Source organism: Pleurodeles waltl, chromosome 2_2 (assembly GCF_031143425.1).
Source record: "Pleurodeles waltl isolate 20211129_DDA chromosome 2_2, aPleWal1.hap1.20221129, whole genome shotgun sequence".
In the NCBI taxonomy this organism is placed as follows: domain Eukaryota; kingdom Metazoa; phylum Chordata; class Amphibia; order Caudata; family Salamandridae; genus Pleurodeles; species Pleurodeles waltl.
Window position 1 is genome coordinate 192,961,903 of NC_090439.1, and position 21,497 is coordinate 192,983,399.

The window sequence follows — 21,497 nt, forward strand, 5'->3', positions numbered from 1 at the left end:
GTCCTGGGATTCCTCACTGGGGTCAGTAGCCAGGACAGGTTGGGGTAACCAGAGTCCCCCAATAGCCATACACAGTGCCTCTGGAGTTCACCCATCATATCAGGGATGCTGCTATTCCGCAGGATGTAGGCGTCATGCACTGAGCCAGGGAACATTGCATTTACCTGCGAGATGTACTGGTCTGCCAAACAGACCATCTGAACATTCATGGAATGATAACTCTTCCTGTTCCTGTACACCTGTTCATTCCTGCGTGGGGGGACCAGAGCTACATGGGTCCCATCAATGGCACCTATGACGTTGGGGATATGTCCAAGGGCATAGAAGTCACCTTTCACTGTAGGCAAATCTGCCACCTCAGGGAAAATGATGTATTTCCTTACGTGTTTCAGCAGGGCAAACAACACTCTGGACAAGACGTTGGAAAACATAGGCTGGGACATCCCTGATGCCATGGCCACAGTTGTCTGAAAAGACCCACTTGCAAAGAAATGCAGCGCTGACAGCACCTGCACGTCAGGGGGGATTCCAGTCGGATGGCGGATTGGTGACATCAGGTCTGCCTCCAACTGGGTACATAGTTCCTGGATTGTGGCACGGTCAAACCGGTAGGTCACGATGACATGTCGCTCTTCCATTGTCAACAGGTCCACCAGCGGTCGGTACACCAGCGGATTCCGCCACCTTCCAATAACTCCCAACTGACGGTGCCTAAGAAGGACAACAGCGAAGAAACTGTCAGCATTCCTCCAGGTATGTACCCAAAGTCACACACAAGACTACAACAGACAATTAACCCATCCGGGAAAGGTTTTGAGTGTAGGCCTCGGTATGTGTGACGCAGTAGTAATTGAAGCCATGTGGGCCCCTGAAATGGCGGCTGCCTGACCTCTAAACTGGGATATTGGAATTGTGGGGTAACTGCGCTGGCGTTGTACACCGTCGCAGTAAGCAGTCGTAGAGCGCGGCGCAATGCTGCATTGGTTAACATTGGACCCTATGGGTCCCAGGAGCCAATGAACAGGTGCGCTGGCGGTGATGATGCGCACCGCCGCGGACGTCACCGCCACTGACGTCACCACCATTTTCTATCTCTTCAATCACTAGATACCTGACCTTCGACAGGAGAGGACCTACACTGCGAGTGCTGCTGTGACCTCGGTCTGGAAGCGACGATGGCTGCTGCGTCTGGGGAAAGGGCCCCTGCCTTCACTGCACAGGAGTTGGAGAAACTTGTGGATGGGGTCCTCCCCCAGTATACGCTACTCTACGGTCCTCCAGACCAACAGGTTAGTACACAGGGAGCACGTTGTATGGGCTAGGCCTGGGTGGACAGGGCTGGGTGGATGAGGGAAGGGGGCAGAGTACATAGAACAGTCATGCATGGGGATGAATGGGCCACAGGGATAGAGTTGGGAGGGGGCCAATTACAACGACGGTGCTGTAGGTAATGACTGTTCCTCTTTCCTTGTGCATGTCATGTAGGTCAGCGCCCACCAGAAGAGGGACATTTGGCGTGCCATCGCCAAGGAAGTCCGGACCCTGGGGGCCCACCAGAGACGGGGCACTCACTGCCTTAAGAGATGGCAGGACATTCGCCGCTGCAGCAAGAAGACGGCGGAGGCTCAGCTGGGGATGGCCTCCCAACGTGGGAGGGGTGCCCGTCGCACCATGACCCCCCTGATGTTCCGGATCCTGGCGGTGGCCTACCCAGAGTTGGATGGGCGCTTGAGGGCATCACAGCAGACACAAGGGGGTGAGTACAATCTCATTCTGCTGACTTTGCGCGTAGTGGAGGGGTCTGGGTGGGGGAGGTGGGCTGTGGGTGTCCCTAGGCCAGGGCGTGTTAGGTAGGCAAGGCCCCTCCGTAATGTAGGCCATGTGGCACTCTACCCCAGCTCCAAAAAAAAGGCAAATTGATGTATAGTTGCCCCTTTGCCATCCATGTGGGCAGATTTCTACCATTGCCATGTAGGCCATATCCCAGAAATTGCATGTGCAGAGGGCAGGAGCACGGCGTAATGCAGGGGGCTGCTGCGTTTGTCTTGTCCGCCAACGGTAGCGGTATGCCATGCTCTAAAACACTCTTTCTTCTGTCTCCACCCTTTTTCTGCTCTCCCTGTCCTTCTGTACATCAGCATCAACCGGCGGAGGTACAGTGGCACCGGAGCACGAGGGAGCTGCATCCCACATGGCCATGGAGGGCCACACCACAGACTCTGAATTCACCAGTGGGACGGAGGGCGAGGGGAGCTTCACGTCGGCCACAGGATCACCAAACAGCGACACGGACTCGTCCGCCGATGGGAGCTCCCCTGTGGTGGCGGCACCATGTGTGCGCCCCACTTCTACAGGTACAGCCGCCACCTCCCCTACCAGCACCGCCCTCCCAGCAGCCCCTCAGCGTTCGCCGCGTGCCCGCTCACCCAGGAGGGTGGGCATCACCTTCGCCCCAGGCACCTCAGGCCCTGCCCCAGTCACCCCAGCTGCCCTCAGTGAGGAGGCCATTGACCTCCTCAGGTCACTCACTGTTGGGCAGTCTACCATTGTGAATGCCATCCAGGGTGTAGAACGAGAGTTGAAACACGGTAATGCATTCCTGGAAGGCATTCATTCTGGTCAGGCTGTCCTTCAGCGAACCCTGCAATCTCTGGCCTCAGCACTGATGGCAGCCATTGTCCCTGTGTCCAGCCTCCCCCCTCCAACTTCCTCCACCCAGACCCAATCCCCTGTACCCCAGCCCATCCCAAGCACACCTACAGACCAGCATGCACACAAGTCAACACACACAAGTAGCTCAAGCAAACATAGGCACCACACACACCACAGGCACTCACACAAGCATCAGACCCATACAGACACAGCAACATCCACTGCTTCCACTGTGTCCCCCTCCTCCTCTTCTCCCTCCTCCCTTACAGTGTCGTCTACACACACACCTGCATGCACCACATCTACAGGCACTAGGACTCGCACCAGGACACCCAGCACCACAAGCAGCTCACCTGCACTCACCACCTCCACTGCCATTTACACGTCCCCTGTGTCCTCTCCCAGTGTGTCTGTGACAACCCCTCCCAAAGTACACAAATGCCAGCAATCACTCACCCAACATCCATCCACCTCACGACAGCCTCCAGTACCTGCACCTGCACCCAAAACAGCTAAAGTGACAACTCCTACAACCACCTCCTCTTCCTCCACTCCCAGAGCCCCACCAGCTACCCATCCCAGTGTACGTCAGAAGCTGTCCCTATGTCAAATTGACCTTTTTGCCCCCACCCCCCCCCCTCCAATTCATCAGTCCCGTCGTAGCGCCTCAGCCAAAAAGCCTCCAGTACCAGTGGTGAGTGTACCAGGTTTTTGGAGTGCCCCGTCCACCAGGGCAGGCAGTAGGACCCGGAGCCAAGGCACTGTCAGCCCACCCCCTGTAAAGGCTCCGAAATTGGAGAGTGGACGACGGGACCGTGTCAAGACTCCTGGTGGGACAAACAGTGACATGGGATCCAAGGCGATTGGTGAGTCATCTGTAACTCAAAAGAAGGTGGGGAAGGTCCCGAGGAAGTCTCCCCAACCTGTTGTGAGTGTCACGGCGGAGAAGTGCGCCATCATTTCCGGCGGTCCAGACACAACCGCCAGCACCGTCGTTACTGGTCAGGAGACCACCGCCAGAGTCACAGCCCAGGAGGGCCCAAGTATCATCACTGGTCAGGAGACCACCACCAGAGTCATAGCCCAGGAAGGCCCAAGTATCGTTACTGGTCAGGAGACCACCGCCAGAGTCATAGCCCAGGAGGGCCCAAGTATCGGCACTGGTCAGGAGACCACCGCCAGAGTCATAGCCCAGGAGGGCCCAAGTATTGTTACTGGTCAGGAGACCACCGCCACCGCCGGAGTCACAGCCCAGGAGGGCTCAAGTATCGTTACTGGTCAGGAGACCACCGCCAGAGTCATAGCCCAGGAGGGCCCAAGTATCGTCACTGGTCAGGAGACCACCGCCAGAGTCATAGCCCAGGAGGGCCCAAGTATCGTTACTGGTCAGGAGACCACCGCCACCGCCGGAGTCACAGCCCATGAGGGTCCAGAATCCCACAGCCCCGCTGGGCAATGATGGAACGTCAAGCCACACACCAATGTCCAGTGTGGAGTTCTTCATGCCACACACCAATGTCCAGTATGGAGTTCGTCATGCCACACACCAATATCCAGTGTGGAGTTCGTCATGCCACACACCAATGTCCAGTGTGGAGTTCGTCATGCCACACACCAATGTCCAGTGTGGAGTTCGTCATGCCACACACCAATGTCCAGTGTGGAGATCGTAATGCCACACACCAATATCCGTACCAGAACCGCCATGGCAAAGCACCGCTGAACAAGGCCAAGACCGCCATGGTGAAGACCGCTGAACAGGGCAAAGACCGCCATGGCTAAGCACCGCTGAACAAGGCCAAGACTGCCATGGTGAAGACCGCTGAACAGGGCAAAGACTGCCATGGTGAAGACCGCTGAACAGGGCAAAGACCGCCATGGCTAAGCACCGCTGAGAGACTGTGGCTTTGCACTCCCCAGGATGGTACAGTGGGCAACCCACCCACTGTAGAGACTTGAGAGACTGTGGCTTTTCACTCCCCAGGATGTAACAGTGGGCAAGCCACCCACTGTAGAGACTTGAGAGACTGTGGCTTTACACTCCCCAGGATGTAACAGTGGGCAGGCCACCCACTGTAGAGACTTGAGAGACTGTGGCTTTGCACTCCCCAGGATGTAACAGTGGGCAAGCCACCCACTGTAGAGACTTGAGAGACTGTGGCTTTGCACTCCCCAGGATGGCACAGTGGGCAACCCACCCTCTGAAGTGACTTGAGAGACTGTGGCTTTGCACTCCCCAGGATGGCACAGTGGGCAACCCACCCACTGAAGTGACTTGAGAGACTGTGGCTTTGCACTCCCCAGGATGGCACAGTGGGCAACCCACCCACTGAAGTGACTTGAGAGACTGTGGCTTTGCACTCCCCAGGATGGCACAGTGGGCAACCCACCCACTGAAGTGACTTGAGAGACTGTGGCTTTGCACTCCCCAGGATACATCAATGGTCATGGAGCCCCGTTTTGGATCTGGCTTCGCATTAATCTGGTTGAGGTGCCCCCCCTTCCCTTCCCCCTGAGGTGCCTGTATTGTTTCTATCTGATGCCCCGGCAGTGTTCTCTCGGATTTTGGTCAGGTATCTATTGTGGGCGTCGCCCATGCATTTTTGGACTGTTGGTGCACGGACATTGTTGTGTACATCTCTGCACTACTTCTTGTATTGTACATTTATTTTTGACTGATTTCGTGAAATATATATCCGTAAATTTTTTGATGAGTAGTATATTGGCACAATACAAAGTTTGACCGCTATTCGATTTCTCTTTGCATTCTTCCGGGGGGATTGTGGGTTGTTACTGTGATTTTTGTGACTGCATTGGTGTGTATGTTGTAATATGCGAGGGTGGGGGTGGGGGTGTTTGGTGGGTGTCCCCGTAACGTTTGCCTCCCCCTCCCCTGTGTCGTAGGTGCTGTACTCACCGGTTTGTTCTGCGCCTACGTCGCTGTTGGTCGTAGATGAGCAGGAATGCAAGGGCAGGTAAGATTTGTAGTTCCGGCTCCATGGTGTCCTCGTTCCTCGTGGGATGTGTTGAGGTGAGCGTTTTCCCATAGCACAAGCTGTTTCCGCCGTGTTTTTATCCACGGTGAATCCGCCCCGGAAAAGGTGGCGGATTGGTGTGTTGTGATAGTGTGGGCGGTACATTGTCTTCCGCCTGTCTGTTGGCGGTGACCGTCGCGCTGTTTATCTGTACCGCCGTGGCGGGCGATGTGTTAAAGTGGTTGTCTTAGTTGGTGGTTTCCGCCAGGGTCGTAATTCCCTTTTTTTGTCCGCCGGCCTGTTTGCGGTATTACCGCAGCTTTAACACCGTCCGCCAGGGTTGTAATGACCCCCTATATGTTAAAAGATGAGGGGGGAGCCTCCCTGAGAGGGCTACGGGTGGTGCAAAACATAGTTGATCTATCAGCTGTCTGAACATGCTTCAGTTACCTCGCTCCACTGTGAACTGCATTGGCTATAGCTGGAAAAATGAGTTCAGTTTAAGGCTGTGTGCTATGTTTTTAAAGCCAGGGCAGTTATTGCTCCCCATTATATTAATGATCTGATTAAATCGTTCCAACTTTCTCATAATTTGCGTTCCAGTAACCGTTCTCTTTGCTCTGTTACTAAGGTTAAACTCACTTGTATCAGAGGTGGTTCTTTTTCCTTTATTGGCCCTAAGCTCTGGAACTCTTTGTCAGAACAATTGAGATCCTGCACCTCATTGGCAACTTTTCACCTACAATTGAAGACGTGACTGTTTAAAAAAACCTGAGTTAGACATTCTTACCTGATGCTCAAAGCACCGGGAAACCTCGAGTGGGTAGCTGCCTGCACTATATAAGCATGTAACTAATGAACTAACTAAACGTCCAGCAACAGAGGCGCTCCTTTCTGGTGGCTAAGGCAAATTTGAGGCCTACAGGCCTCACATATATGGTCCTATTCCCGCAACACCTAAAAGTTGTATCTCAAGATCAATCGTTCTTCTTCGACATGCCGTAGGCAGTCTGGAGCTGGATAGAGGAACGAACTCCACAAACATTATCCTCCTAATACTAGGTGCATGGCGACAATAACAATGAGGCACGAAAGGAATGGCACACAGCTATGTGCCAGTGGCCATGGAAGAAGGGCACATTCACTGAAACACAGGCCTGTCGCTGAAAGAGGGGGAGACGTGGCCACCTCTCCGGCAGGTTCGGACCCAGATGCAAGCACCATGAAGCGGGGGGAGCTACTCTTGGCGGTGCGACAAGAAGATTGAATGCGGCATGGTGGATCAACTTGGGCTCAATACTACAAAGTTGGAGGGATCACTGTATGACTGCAACAATTGCTATACTCCTTGCCATGTTAAGGTTGCATGTTGGTGGCAAGGGTGCTATTTTTCACAGTTTAGCACAATTGGCCCTAGATGCACCACAACAGTTATTTGTTTATGTATTGGGAGGGAGTTGGGGTTGGGGCAATGGCAGGTTGTTGGTAGGGTTTTTCTTTACAAGTTAGTTTGGGAAACGCACAACAGACTTGCAGCACCTACCCGATAGCGGCAGGCACAATGTACACATCTTCTCATGGCAGATACCAGTTTGTTGGGAAATGACAGTTCAACCCCCTGAGCACACCAACTACCTTAGGGTGCTGTCGTGGAATGTAAATTGACTCCTAGATAAAATTAAACTGGGAGCAGTCCTCAGTTCCGCACTGACAATGGAGGCACATATTGTTCTTCTTCAAGAAACCCATTTCATGGGTAGCAATTGTCCATTCTGGCATGTAAAGGATACTCCCAGGCTTATCATGCAGGATTCTATCAAGGCTCCAGGGGCACATCTATTCTGATTAGGAAATGCACACCATTAGTGATCTCCAAACATGGTTAGACAACCAGGGATGTTATTTGGTGGTTTGCCTCTATCGATCATGAGCGCCTATAGTCTGCAGCCACTCACGATGGGCTTTCTGGCAACACTAGGGGAACTTCTGAAATAACTGCTAGAGGCCCCATGGATTTTTTGGGGTTGACTTCAACGGTGTATGTGATGTAGGTATGGATTGCTCCAAGGTCAGGGAAGGAGGAGCAGGACCCACACCCCTGGCAACTTTTGTAGTCAACATAAATCTGATAGACTTGTGGAGGATGCACCACCCAACAGAATAGGGTTATACTTTTTATTCTGGGGCTCATAAGACCTTTTTTAGAATTTACCACTTCTTCATGCCTGCAGGTGTGAGTCATAGAGTGCTGGAGGTTAAACATCTTGTAAGAGGTCTGTCCGGCCACTCACCGGGGGTATTGATTCTGTCGTGGGACAAAAGGTGGAAGAGGGCTGGGTGGAGACTGGATAGGTGGTACCTCCAACAAGACGACTTAAGAGCAATGTTCAGGCAACAAAGTGAACAGTTCTTTGTAGATAACAGACGCTCGGTGTCTTCTCCTGGTCTGGTATGCGAAGTCCAAAAAGCCAAAATGCAAGGTCAAAAATTTAGCTACATTAAAGGTCACAAAGAGCAAACCCAGTGAAAAGTCCAAAGCATGGAGGAGCGCATTCTGACCCTGGAGGGTAAATTTGCTGCATCTGGACAGGAGGAATTTCTGCACGACTGTCTATACACACAGGTCCTACTCCAGCAGGAATTAACGCAAGATGTGCTTGAAGCATGGAAGGATACACACAGCAGGATTTACCAATGGTGTGATAAGACCATTACACTGGCTATGCACATCCAGGGTGGGGTTGGCTCCTGTAGCATATTTGCAACTGCAGGATGGTGCGCGTGTGGGGGTTAGCGAACTGATGGTTCAAGCGCTCACTGACTAACTACCAAGACTTTTATCCGGCAGATCCATCGAGTCTGCATGCAGACTTACCTCAATTTGCGCATGACCTACTGGTCCCTAGCCTGTCGTTGGAGGACAAGGCATCTCTGGAGACCGAAATAACTGTCGACGAATTGGGGAGAACCCTGACTCAATTGCAGCCAGGCAAAACCCCGGGATCAAATGGTTTCCCACCTGAATATTGGAGTCTGGTATGGCCACAGGCAGGTAAGCTGATGCTGGAAATGTTCAGGGAGGTGCTGAAGAATGACAAGCTACCCCCAGTTCTTAGAATGGCAGACACTGTGGTCCTACCTAAGCCGGACACGGATGGCACACATGTTAGAATTATCGACCCATCTCATTATTGAATACCAAAATGAAGATACATGCATGCCTACGGGCACTACTTTGGGGGAATGGGGTTCAGCGTATCTCTCTGGAGAAGTGCTGTTGACCCGGGTTTGAAGGGGGCATCACCACACCTGACATTTGTTTGTACTACTGGGCCGCTTACCTTCTCATTATTAATGATTGGTGGTTTGGGGAGTTCACAGATCCAGCATACACCCTTGATAAGAGAGATGTGTGACTACACGGCCTACCACATATATTATATGGGGGAACACCGCAAGGGGACCTGCCCCCGGTGACCCAAGCGGTGCGGAATATGTGGACAGCGGCCCAAAAGGCCACTGGGTAGGTGGACAGGTTGATACTTGAAACGCCACTCTTGCGAGGAATATGCCTTGCGAGGCTTGTGGTCCTACAGAGCACGGGACAGTAGTGGAATTTCGAATCTGGGGGATGTTCTGAATAATAGAATATTGAAAACCTTTCAGGAGGTGCAGGAAGAGTATGTCCTCCTCCGCACACAGTTTTTTCGTTGCCTACAACTTTGCCATGCATTGCCACCAGCCCTACAGGCAGCTTTGGAAATTCTGGAGTTTTCGTCCTTGGAGGCAAAACTCCTTTTGATGAACATGAAAGAACATACATTATCCCAGACATATAAAATGCTGTTACAGAATATGCCTGACCCAATGGAGGAGGTATGTAGGGCCTGAGAAAAGGAGTTAGGAGAACTTGAAGAAGACAATTGGTGGGAGGCATTGGAGGCACCCAGAGAGGCAGTTATAGCCACACAATTCAGACATATTCAGTTAAAACTACTCCACAGCACATATTATACTAGGGTTCGGCTACATCGCATGGGATTCATTCCAATTGGAGAGTGTTTGTGCTGTAGGATTGCCCCTGGAGATTTGACGTACAAATGTTGGCATTGTTGAGCCCTCTCTATCTTTTGGGACTGTGTCTTGGGGAGCTTAGGGGGGTACTGGGCTGAAATGTCCTGAGGAGCCCTAAACTAGTGCTCCTACATATCATGAATGAACTTGGTGGCGTAAGATACCAAAGGGCGCTCTTGTGGTTAGGACTTACAATTGCTAAGAGGGATATTGTGAGGTCCTGGAAGGGTGTGGATCCTCCCTCTGTCAAAGGCTAAGGACATGGATTTTTGCATAGGATGGGAACGACCCATATATAAGGTGCTGGGATGCCCCAGGAAACATTACAAAACATGAAAAGAATTGGCGGAGGCACAGGGAATACCCTTGGGGCCATGCCCAGATAGGCCTTGGGAGATGGGCAACTTAGGATAGATGCATGGAGGGCATGAGAGACCACAACAATGCTAGGAAGTTGGAGGATGGGGTGACTGTTAGCTTGATTCTGGATAAGGAGACTTTGGGCCCCTTGCGCCCCTTAGCGCCCCACTAACGCCACCATGTTTACGACGTATCTAAGATACGGCACACCATGGCAGTAGTTAGGGAAACTAGTGAGAGAGCGTAGTTTAAATAACATATATTAAAATGAAATGCTCATATTAATGCTTAACGATGTTGCATAGAAGACGACAATAATAGTGATTTTGCTTAAACATGCATTTGAATTATGACTATAATGTGTGTGGCTACCAATGTATATGCGAACCAATAACTCATTAATAGAATCACTAATGCTATGGTTAATCAAGTTATATTAACAATTATGATATTGCATTTTTCTGTTTTTCAGCGTGCTGACTCGCAAAGGGCCATGACCCTGCAAAATGTTCCTTTTCTTCAATATGTATCAGTACAATTTTGTTCTCATCTGCATGCTTGCTGCTTTAGTATGAGTTTCTACATGAAGCTGAAACAAATGTAGATTAATGTAATGTACAAGGATGTTTAAACCATGGACAAAGGAACTCATGTCCCGAGAAGACGTGCCAAGCTGTTAAATAATCTCCGGATGTGCCAGCTCCGAAAACGCCAATTACGAAGACCAATCAAAGTGCTATGAATTATCGTGGGGTGACAATTAGTATTACCTAATGTATAATTTGATAGGTTAAAGGTAGTGGGGTATAGCAAATGTCCAATGAAATCTTGGGGGAAGGTATTACGAAAAAGGGATAAAAACCCATGTCACAGAAGGATCAGGAGAACTAGGTAGGGAATGCTATTGATTTTGTCCAGAAACTCTGTCACTCTGTTTGGTGACTTTGAGACTTATTAAATCATCCTCGCCCATAGACTGCCCCTTACATTTCTCCTCCTTATGCGGGAAGTGTCCCTGGTCCCTTAGACGAGTTTAGACTGATGGCGTTTTGACTGATGTCCTGAAGATGAAGACTGATCCTGTGTGCTGACCTAATCTTTGGAGGGTAATTATGACAATGTAATTTGTAATTTGTCTGTTTGCTTTTCCTTTCTAGGTACGAACTGCTCATTTTTGATAGAGACCATAGTTAGATGTTTTCTAAATTGGTGTTCTAAATTGTTTTTGCATGAAGCCCAACATGGTTAGAATAGGAGTTCACTTCAACTGACGCAAATAGACAAATGACTGACGTTACGCTATGCTGAACTGAGACATATATGATATTCACTGTATTCTGATCTATGTTCACGCCGTGCTATGTTCTTATGTTTGTGATTCTTGCATTATTGAAATCTTATCACAATTGCCATATCGTGACTATGCTCTTATGCTTCTTGGTATTGAGACTAACTCTTTTGCTCGTAGACTGTAATCAATAGGGAATAAAATTCATAAAAATTCTAACAGAAGGTGTGGTTATTCATTGCTGAAAGGTCATGGTTGCGTCGACAATTTGATTAATGTCTTTATCCAAAGTAAAGTGCATTGAGGTGATAAATATTGATGACATTATTGATATATTGCTTGACATATCGATCAGTTATCTCGTCCTACGTTGTCTCTCCACTGGGTCACTAGACTCATTGGCCTAAAACGAGTCCTAATGTGTATAAATTAACATAGAAGGACACGTTAACAGTTCTGGTAGCAGAGCGACGGTTTTGGCCCTTGGGGGCCCTAGGACGGAGAATCATTGGTTAATTTTTTTTTCTGTGGTAATGCAAATTGGAGGTATGATGGGTTTCTAAGTTCACCATGACTTTCCTGGGATCTCAGAGCCTGCTTAAGTGAGTTGGGGACGTTCTCAGCACCATAATGTGTGTGGTTTAGAGTTTTTGGCTTGCTAGCTTATGCCTTTTGCAGGTGATTGTGAGATCTGTGTGTATTTAGGCCAAGTATGTGTTGTTTAGTAGGAGTAGGCATACTCCGCAGTGTGAGAGTAGGGAAGTCGGCGTACTTCATATGAGTGTGGCGCTTGGTGCTAAAAAATTTATCCACGTGGTTGGTTGTTTATGTACAGACCTGTCGTGGTCTAAGACTCCGGAGTATGTTGACAAGTGTAGGAGACACTTGGATTTACGTTGTAATCTGTGCAGTTTAATAGGTCAATCGGGCGCGGTTGACAAGTCAAGTTTGAGTAAACTTATATGTGAAACCTTCGATGGAGATTTGGCAAGTTCTAAAGTGCACTAGGACGAGCCATTGACAAGTCGAGAGTAGAATTTGCGGGTCAAATTCTGCTTTCCATATGCGGGAACTGACAAGGAGAAAGTAGCGGCTGAGGCTTCAAGTGAAATCTCTGTAAAGTTCTGAAGTGAATGTGTTACCTTTCCTGTAGTAAACCGGCAGATTTGTGTTGTCATTTAAGGTGCTCGCAATAATTTGCATTAGTTTGTATGGATTCAGTGAGGAGCGGACAAGCCGCAAGACTTTGTCAGCTGCAGTGGGCGTGAGTGTGACGTCAGTGGTGCCGCGCTGAGATAGGTCAGTTGTCGAGAGGGGTCGCGCACGGATTGGCTGCCGTCCGTGAGAGGCAATAGGTTGAGAAAGGTGGGTGAAGAGTGTCCTGGGAACCAAGTCACTTCTGATTAAAATACAAATAAGAGAAAACCGCAAAATGAATTTTGTCAAGGCATTTAAGAGCGCTCTGAAAGGAGACGCATATATTGTAGCAACTGATGGAGAGCCTACACCACCCGAGGGTACTCCAGCTTATATAGTCATGGAAGAGAAAGGTGTTGCGCCTTGTTTATGGATGAAACAGTGGCGCAAATTAACAGAGAAAGAGGGATGTTTAGCATTCCCAGAACATGGGACATTCAATACGAGGGTGCTAGAGAATTTGAGGTGGATGTTAAGTGTACAGAAACCACCTCCGAGGCCAGCTCAGTATGAAGCTTTAGCGGTTTGGGATCTAATGGCTCTTAAACAAAGGCAAGAAAAGTTTCAGAGAAGACTGAGAAGGGCAGAAAACTCTTATGCAGAGGCTAGATGGGATAACAAGAGTAAAATGTGGAGAAGGGGAATTGTTGACGGATTAAAATTGTTTCCAACGATAGCCCAGGGAGAAGAGACACAGGGAAAGAAAGCCTCCTGTAAGACAGACAAAGATTTGAACAATTCTAAAGAAAATAAAAGACCTTGGGAAGAGGAAGATGATTCAGACGATGAAGAATTTATGGACAGATTATTACATGATCGCCCGCCACCTTATGCGGTGAGCGACAGTGCACCAAGCACTAGTATAGACCCTGGGAACCAGACGCAGGAAAAGGGAGTTGCTGACACGGTACAGACTAGTGATACGGCTTTGATACAGAATGGTGTCAGTGTACCCACTGCACCAGACATACTGTTACAGTTGCAACCTCTGCCGCAGATACAGAGAATCTACCCAGACGTCCCAGTACTTGAGACTACTACAAATCTGATAGTGCCGCCAGACCCGATATACACGAAATCAAAATTAGTGCAGATTGAGTCAACTCCAAAATTACTGTCCCAACCACAGCCACAGCTCATACCAGGGTATAACCCAGTAGCTGGTCCGCCATTAGTACCTGTCCCGGGTACCTTGGAACAGACCTATGGGGTTACTGCTACACGGAGTCTGGGACCAGCTCAGACACCTGCTGCCATATCATTGCCAATTACTGTCGGTCCGCCAGTACCATTGTATGCGCAAGGCAAAACTGGCGTATGTGACCAGGGAGTAATGACTCAAGATATGATAAGAGGAGGGTCTATGGGAACTCCCCAGATAATGGCCCCAGGAGAACAAGCAGTTGAACAGCCGAGGTCCTTAATGGACCTCAGCCCAGTGGGAGCACCCATAGAAGCAATGCGTCAAGCAGGGCTAGGGGTTTTAACCCCGCAGACAATGAGTACGAATACCTCACATTCACCAATGATACATGCAGGGAACATTTCACTGCAGGGTTTCACAGTACAACAGTTAAATGAATGACTAGAAAAGACTTATACTTCACAAAGGGCTGCAGTGGCTGCAGTCGGGCCAGAAAAGGAAAACCAAGATGAGTACCTAAACTTTGTAAGGTTAGGGGCAGAAGCTGCTGAATTAGTGGAAGGTACAATGGAGTGAACAGATTGGAGTCATACACGGAAGCAGAATTAAGATTCCTGTGCCCCAAAATTACCAAAGAAGTAGGCAAGGTGCATCAGAGATTAGCGAACCTGGCAGATAAATACAATATTGATATCGGAAACACTAAGGGGCATATTTATACTCCGTTTGCGCCGAAATTGCGTCGTTTTTTTTGACGCAATTTTGACGCAAAACTAACTCCATATTTATACTTTGGCGTTAGATGCGTCTAGCGCCAAAGTCCATGGAGTTAGCGTAATTTTTTAGCGTGGACACCTACTTTGCGTTAATTATATGCAAGGTAGGCGTTCCCGTCTAAAAAATCGACTCCGAGGCATGTGCGTGGGATTTATACTCCCGGGCAAAAATCACGCCCGGGAGTGGGCGGGTCAAAAAAAATGACGTACGGCCGCTTTTGCGCCGTTTTTTAGCGCCTGCAAAAGGCAGGCGTTAAGGGACCTGTGGGCTCTGAAGGAGCCCAGAGGTGCCCCCCCATGCCCCCAGGGACACCCCCTGTCACCCATGCCCACCCCAGGAGGACACCCAAGGCTGGAGGGACCCATCCCAGGGACATTAAGGTAAGTTCAGGTAAGTGTTTTTTTTTTTTTTTTTTTTGTGGCATAGGGGGGCCTGATTTGTGCCCCCCTACATGCCACTATGCCCAATGACCATGCCCAGGAGACAGAAGTCCCCTGGGCATGGCCATTGGGCAAGGGGGCATGACTCCTGTCTTTGCTAAGACAGGAGTCATTTCTATGGGGGTTGGGAGTGAAAAAAAATGGCGCAAATCGGGTTGAGGCGAAAAAATTGCCTCAACCTGACTTGCCCCATTTCTTGACGCCCAAGCTCCATCTCCCCCTACGCCGGCGCTGCCTGGTGTACGTCGTTTTTTTTAACGCACACCAGACGGCGCCGGTGGCTAACGCCGGCTAACGTCATTCAATAAATACGGCGCCCGCATGGCGCTTCAGAATGGCGTCAGCCGGCGCTAATTTCTTTGACGCAAAACTGCGTTGGCGCTGTTTTGCGTCAAAAAGTATAAATATGGGCCTAAACACCTGAAAAGAAGTTACAGATTGGATTTTGACTCTAAAGACTTTGAGCACACGAGGTCTGCGGGAATGAAGGCACATTTGAAGGAATTGTTGCAAAGTGCGCAAGTTTGGGGTGCGCTAGAAAAATGGGAAGGCAGGTGGGCAAAGAAAAGAGATAAGGAAAAGGGTGACAGTCCACGGTCTAATCAAGCCAAGGCCTCACCTGATCTGGAATCAGTAAAAATATTACCCATGAGAGAGACAGCTGGTGGTGTCTTAGTTCATGTACCATGGTCCAGAGGAGACATCCTATCTTTTACTAATGATTATCCCAGATTGAGGGAGAAACCGATCGAGTGGTACCAACAGACAGACAGGTTCGTGAAACTTGCAAAGTGTCTTTGGGAAGACTTGAATACCTTGTTCGAGATCATTGTTCCACCTGATTTGTGGCTTGAGTGCAAGAGAGGAGTAGATTGGCCGACGAAGGAGCCAGCAAGGGATAAGGTGACCGGGGCACCCTCTGAAGAGGTGATGAAGTATTATCATAAAGTGATTGAGTGTTTGAAGCAGAAGGTGTCGCCAAAGGTGACTGATTGGCAGAAGATTGACCGGACCTCTCAAGAGGTAAAGGAGTCAATACACGCTTACTATGAGAGATTATTAAAGGCATTCAAACACTACAGTAATACTGAGACTATTGAACCGAAAGACATGAACCATCTCGTGTTTAGATTCGTCGAAGGGCTGAGACCAGAAGTTAGCCAGATGATTAAGAATCATTTGATTTGTTGGCAAGCAAAGCCGATTAATGAAGAGTTGCAGAATGCAAAATACTGTAGTGATGAGATTGAGCTGAAGCGGAAAAAGCTGAAAGAGAAAGTGATGGTGATGCAGATAAGGGCTGCACAGGCAGGAATACAGGGAAATGGAGTTCAACAGATGATACAGCAACAACCGCAAATGAATGGGGTGTTTCATACACAGCCGAGAGGTCGAGCCCGAGGGTTTGTGAATCGCGGTCCAGATCTGAATACCGTTGTGGTTCAAAATGACGTACAAGGGGTGAAAAAGATATCGCCATGTCACGTATGCGGGTGCGTGGGGCACTGGAAACGGGAGTGCCCGAACATGGTGCAGGATGGTGTAATTCAGCAAAGCGCTAACGTTGGTACATTGCAAAATGTAAGAGGCCCAAAATGAAGACATCAAAACCTGAATTTTCAGAACAATCTGGTACAAATGCAAGGGGTACAGCCCATGCAGCAGATGCAAATGCCGCGTTTACAGCCAGCGCAAATGCAACCAGTACAACAGCAGATTCCCTTGGTACCTAGACAGCAAATGCAATTACCAATGGCTCCGATGGGACAGCAACAGGTGATGCTTCCTCAACAGGTCACAGGCCAGGTAATGAGTCAAAATAATACGGTATAACAGTTTCCATTGCGAGGTGAAAATGGTATGAATGGAGAGTGGTCAGATGATAGTTCAGATAGCGAAGAATGCAGGCTTGCAGCATCCTTAGAGGTGGATCAAAGGGGTCCATATGTGGAAGGCAAGGTGATGGGTTACAAAGTCTCGTTTCTGGTAGACACCGGAGCAACACGATCTACAGTCAGAAGTGCAGAGGTTCCAAAATTACCACTTTCGGGGCGTACCATAAGGGTAGTCGGAGTAGCAAACCAATATTTGACAAACCCGATTACTGATCCAGTGCAGGTTGAGACCGGAAATTTCCAGGGACTACATAGGTTTGTAGGTTGGGATTCAAGTCCAGTATCCCTACTGGGAAGGGACTTACTGTGTAAGACAAAATGCTCGATTACCTGTTCCAATTATGGAATCGAAGTACAGACAAATAGTGACGATGAAGGAGACGAAGGTCAGTTTTCAGAGGAAGAGACAGGAACAACAAATGAGGATTACCCTTTAATTACCTTGTTCCCAATGCTTACCATGATCAATCAACCTGTTGAGCTACAGGGAACTGTGACAGAGAAAGTGTGGGATCTGACAGGAAAGGAAGTGGGACTAATAAAAGGCGTAGAACCAGTTAGAGTCCAGGTAAAGCCAAATGCGGTGTATCCTCAGGTGCCACAATATTATATGGCACAAGATGTCCTTATCGAAGTGTCACAGATAATTGCAGATTTTCTAAGACAGGGAGTCCTGAAAGAGGTTTTGAGCAGTCTGTGTAACTCTCCCATAATGGGTTTAAAGAAGCCCTGTGGGAAGGTTCGAATTGTGCAGGATTTGAGAAAAATAAACAAGATTGTGGTAAAATGTTGCCCTGTAGTGCCCAATCCAGCAGTAATCATGTTTCAGGTTCCCTGTGATGCTGAGTGGTTCACCGTTATAGACCTGTCACAAGCCTACTTTTCGATGCCTCTTCATGAGGACAGCCAATTTTTGTTCAGTTTCAAATTCCTGGATAAGGTGTACAGTTGGTGCAGAATTCCACAAGGGTTTTCTGAATCACCATCCATCTTTAATCAGATATTGAAAAAGGAATCCTTGGTGCTGCCTTTTAACTCGACTCTAGTGCAGTACGTTGACGATTTGCTGATTGCATCCAAAACTAGGGACAACTGTAAATACCATTGCCTTGCTGAATCATTTGGGAAAGAACGGACACAAGGTGTCACCTAAGAAGCTGCAATACTGTCAGAAAGAGGTGAAATACCTAGGGCATCTAATCGAAAGAGGGTCCAGGAGAATATCAAAAGAAAGAATAACAGCCATTTTACAAATGAACCCTCCGACGACAAAAAGAGATGTCAGGATGTTTTTGGGAATGGTGGGCTACTGTCGCCAGTTGATACCCAACTTCTCGATCATCTCAAAACCTTTGATGAAACTGACAGGCAAAGAGATCAAGGATGAGCCATATACCATAGCTTTGTCCAAAGAAGAGCTTGAGTCATTCATGGAGTTGAGAGAATGCATGTGCAGGGCACCAGCGTTAGGTATGCCTGACTATACAAAGCCTTTTCTACTGTTTTGTCATGAACGTGATGCTTGTTCTTTGTCTGTTTTGACACAGGTCCATGGAGGTGCAAATCGCCCTGTAGCATATTTTTCAGCTACCTTGGACCCCGTCGCAGCAGCCTTACCGGGTTGTTTGCACGCAGTTGCAGCAGTTGGTCAAAGCCTTACGCAGTGTGAAGGCATAGTCATGGGATACCCCCTAACAGTAATGGTTCCGCATTCAGTTGAAATATTGTTGACTCGAACTAAAACTCAGCACATGACAAATGCTCGTCTCACCAAGTATGAGACAATCATATTGGGGTCCCCAAATGTCTCTCTAAGGCGATGTACTGTATTGAACCCGGCAACTTTACTTCCTGTTGAAAACACTGAAATTAACAATGAGGAAGAGTTAGAACATGACTGTCTTGAGGTGACTGAATTATGTACCAAACCACGTCCAGATATTCAGGACACACAGTTAAAGGAAAATGACTGTATCATGTTTGTCGATGGGTCCTGCTTAAGAGATTCTATTGGAACATTGAGAGCTGGCTATGCGGTATGTACCATAGCTGGTATCATTGAAGCTTCCTGGCTCGAGAAGGTGTTTTCCGCACAAGTGGCAGAATTAATTGCCCTTACCAAGGCATGCTACACAGCTGTGAATCTGAGAGTCACTATCTATACTGACAGCAAATACGGATTCGGAATTGTACATGATTTTGGCCAACTTTGGTCACAGAGAGGTTTCATGACCTCTTCTGGTTCTCCTGTGAAAATGGTGAACAAATAAAGGATTTGTTACATGCAATGCAGTTACCTCTTGAAATTGCCGTGGTGAAATGCAATGCCCATGTTAAGTCACAAGACTTTGTGTCCATGGGAAATGGCTATGCAGATCAAGTCGCAAGGTTTTGCGCGTTGAACTGTATATCGTTCAGGGAGCCGTGGGAATTGTTACCGCAAACTGAAAATGACACATGTTTGAACCTTGCATTACGGGTGGTTGAAACACTAGATGAGTTAAAAACATTACAAAGTCATGCAAGCAAAGAGGAAAAACGTTCCTGGCAGAGAATGCAATGTATACAGAGGGCTGATGATTTGTGGGTCTCAGAGGAAGGAAAAATAGTTCTGCCAAACAGCCTTCTATCTCAGTTTGCCAGGGTGTATCATGGACAGGCTCACCTTGGGAGGGATGCAATGATCAGGTCATTTAAAATCGACTGGTTCAACCCAAAATTCAGACATGCCGCTAAGGTTATCTGTCACAGGTGCATCATCTGTCAACAGATGAATGCTGGAAAAGGGACAGTGGTAACTTTGAGACACATTGGGAGAGATGGCAGTCCATTCAGCAAAATGCAAATGGACTTCATTGAAATGCCTGTTTGTGGAGGATTGAAGTACGTGTTGGTGATTGTGTGTGTTTTCTGTCACTGGATTGAAGCCTACCCTACAGAAGGTGTGGTTATTCATGGCTGAAAGGTCATGGTTGCGTCGAGAATTTGATTAATATCTTTATCCAAAGTAAAGTGTATTGAGGTGATAAATATTGATGACATTATTGATATATTGCTTGACATATTGATCAGTTATCTCGTCCTACGGTGTCTCTCCACTGGGTCACAAGATTCATTGGCCTAAAACGAGTCCTAATGTGTATAAATTAACATAGAAGGACACGTTAACACTAGCGTCAACATTTATGACGGTAGTTCGGGGCTTTGCAGGCATAGCATAAAAAATGATGACACTAATGCTGCAAAGCCCATTGAAGCCCATTGAAAACAATGGTGTGCCACCTTTTAATGCCTGCTCTGAGCAGATGTTAAAAGTGCCGAACAAAATGACGCAAAGAAATCTCTTAGATTTCTTTATGCCATTCCCCTCCCCCCCCCCCAACAGGGGAACACCCATTATGCCAGGCATAATGTAGCGCAAAAGGTGGCAAAGTCCGGCAATTCATGCATTGCCCCACTTTGTAAATCTGGCTTGGTGATTTGTCCTTGTTAGGCCACATGCCACCTTAGCAGGGGGGAGAACATGACGCTAATGTGGCGCAAGGAGGTGCTAGGGGCTCTTAAATCAGCCCCTTTATCTTTCTTTCCTGTGAGATATGCAAGGTTTACATACAGAATTATGCTGTTGATACATCTACTGCTGTATGTTATGACTGTAAGGTGCAGTATTGCTGCATCATATGTGAAAATTTCACTAAGGAGGTTATCAAAAACAAAATATCATGGAAAACAGCAGTGCTGCTGTCACTAACGTCAGCAAGAAGCATTGGTGACATCCAAGCATTTACAATTAAGGAACCTTTCATTCAATTTAAACAAGACAGTGTCATAGTTAAAATCAATCCAAAGTTCATACCAAAAGTCATTTTGGATTTCCACCTTAATGAACCCATAATATGAAGAATATTCTTTCCCAATCCGCAGACTATAGCAGATTACTACATTTGTTAGACATTAGAAGGTTTCTTAAATTCTATTTACACAGAACTAATCAACTTTACAAAAAGGATCAATCGTTTGTGGCTTGTGGAAATCTTTGATAGGATTCCCAGTTTCAAAGCAAAGCATAGCAAGATGTGTCGCAGCAGCTATCCAATTCTGTCACAGACGAGTAGGAAGGCCATTGGCCTGCCAGGTTTAAGGTTGATTTTACCAGAGCTGTTTCTTCTACCACTACTCTTTTTGGAGGCACCCCTTACGCAGAACTAATTGAGACGGCTGTCGGACAAGCAGTGTTGCACCCTCTATTTCAATATGATGAACCGTCTCTAACTATCTTTCCCAACATCCATTATGATATGATAAGATTGTTATTTGCAAATGCTAATCATTCTGATTCACGCATGTAATTCTATGAAAGATCCCTTACAGGAGAATAGAAAAGGGTAAAACTGTATTTTTCCTGTATTGGAATCTTTCAAAGATTAATATGCAACCCACCCTCCTTCCCGTAGAGGTTCCCCTTATATCTCCCAAGTATATCCCACTTATATCCCATTTGCGCTGGAAAATTTGAGTGACTGGAGCCTCTGTGTTGAAGGCTCTAAAGGGTGCTGTTGTCTGACTGGCTGGACTTTGGGTCTTTTTTAATTATGTGAATAAGCTATGAAAATGAGTGTCTTCTAACATTGACTTTTATGTAGGTTTTTCACTACTGCTTTCTATTGTACCATGGGACTTCCACTTTGACAACAG

General features: G+C 47.8%; 1 protein-coding gene across 2 annotated transcripts in view; it reads left to right on the top strand.

Annotated features, from left to right (window-relative positions):
• GABBR2 (gamma-aminobutyric acid type B receptor subunit 2) overlaps positions 1 to 21,497 on the top strand; it is a 3,493,747-nt gene that overhangs the window by 3,338,258 nt on the left and 133,992 nt on the right. The gene's annotated exons all lie outside the window — the stretch shown is intronic.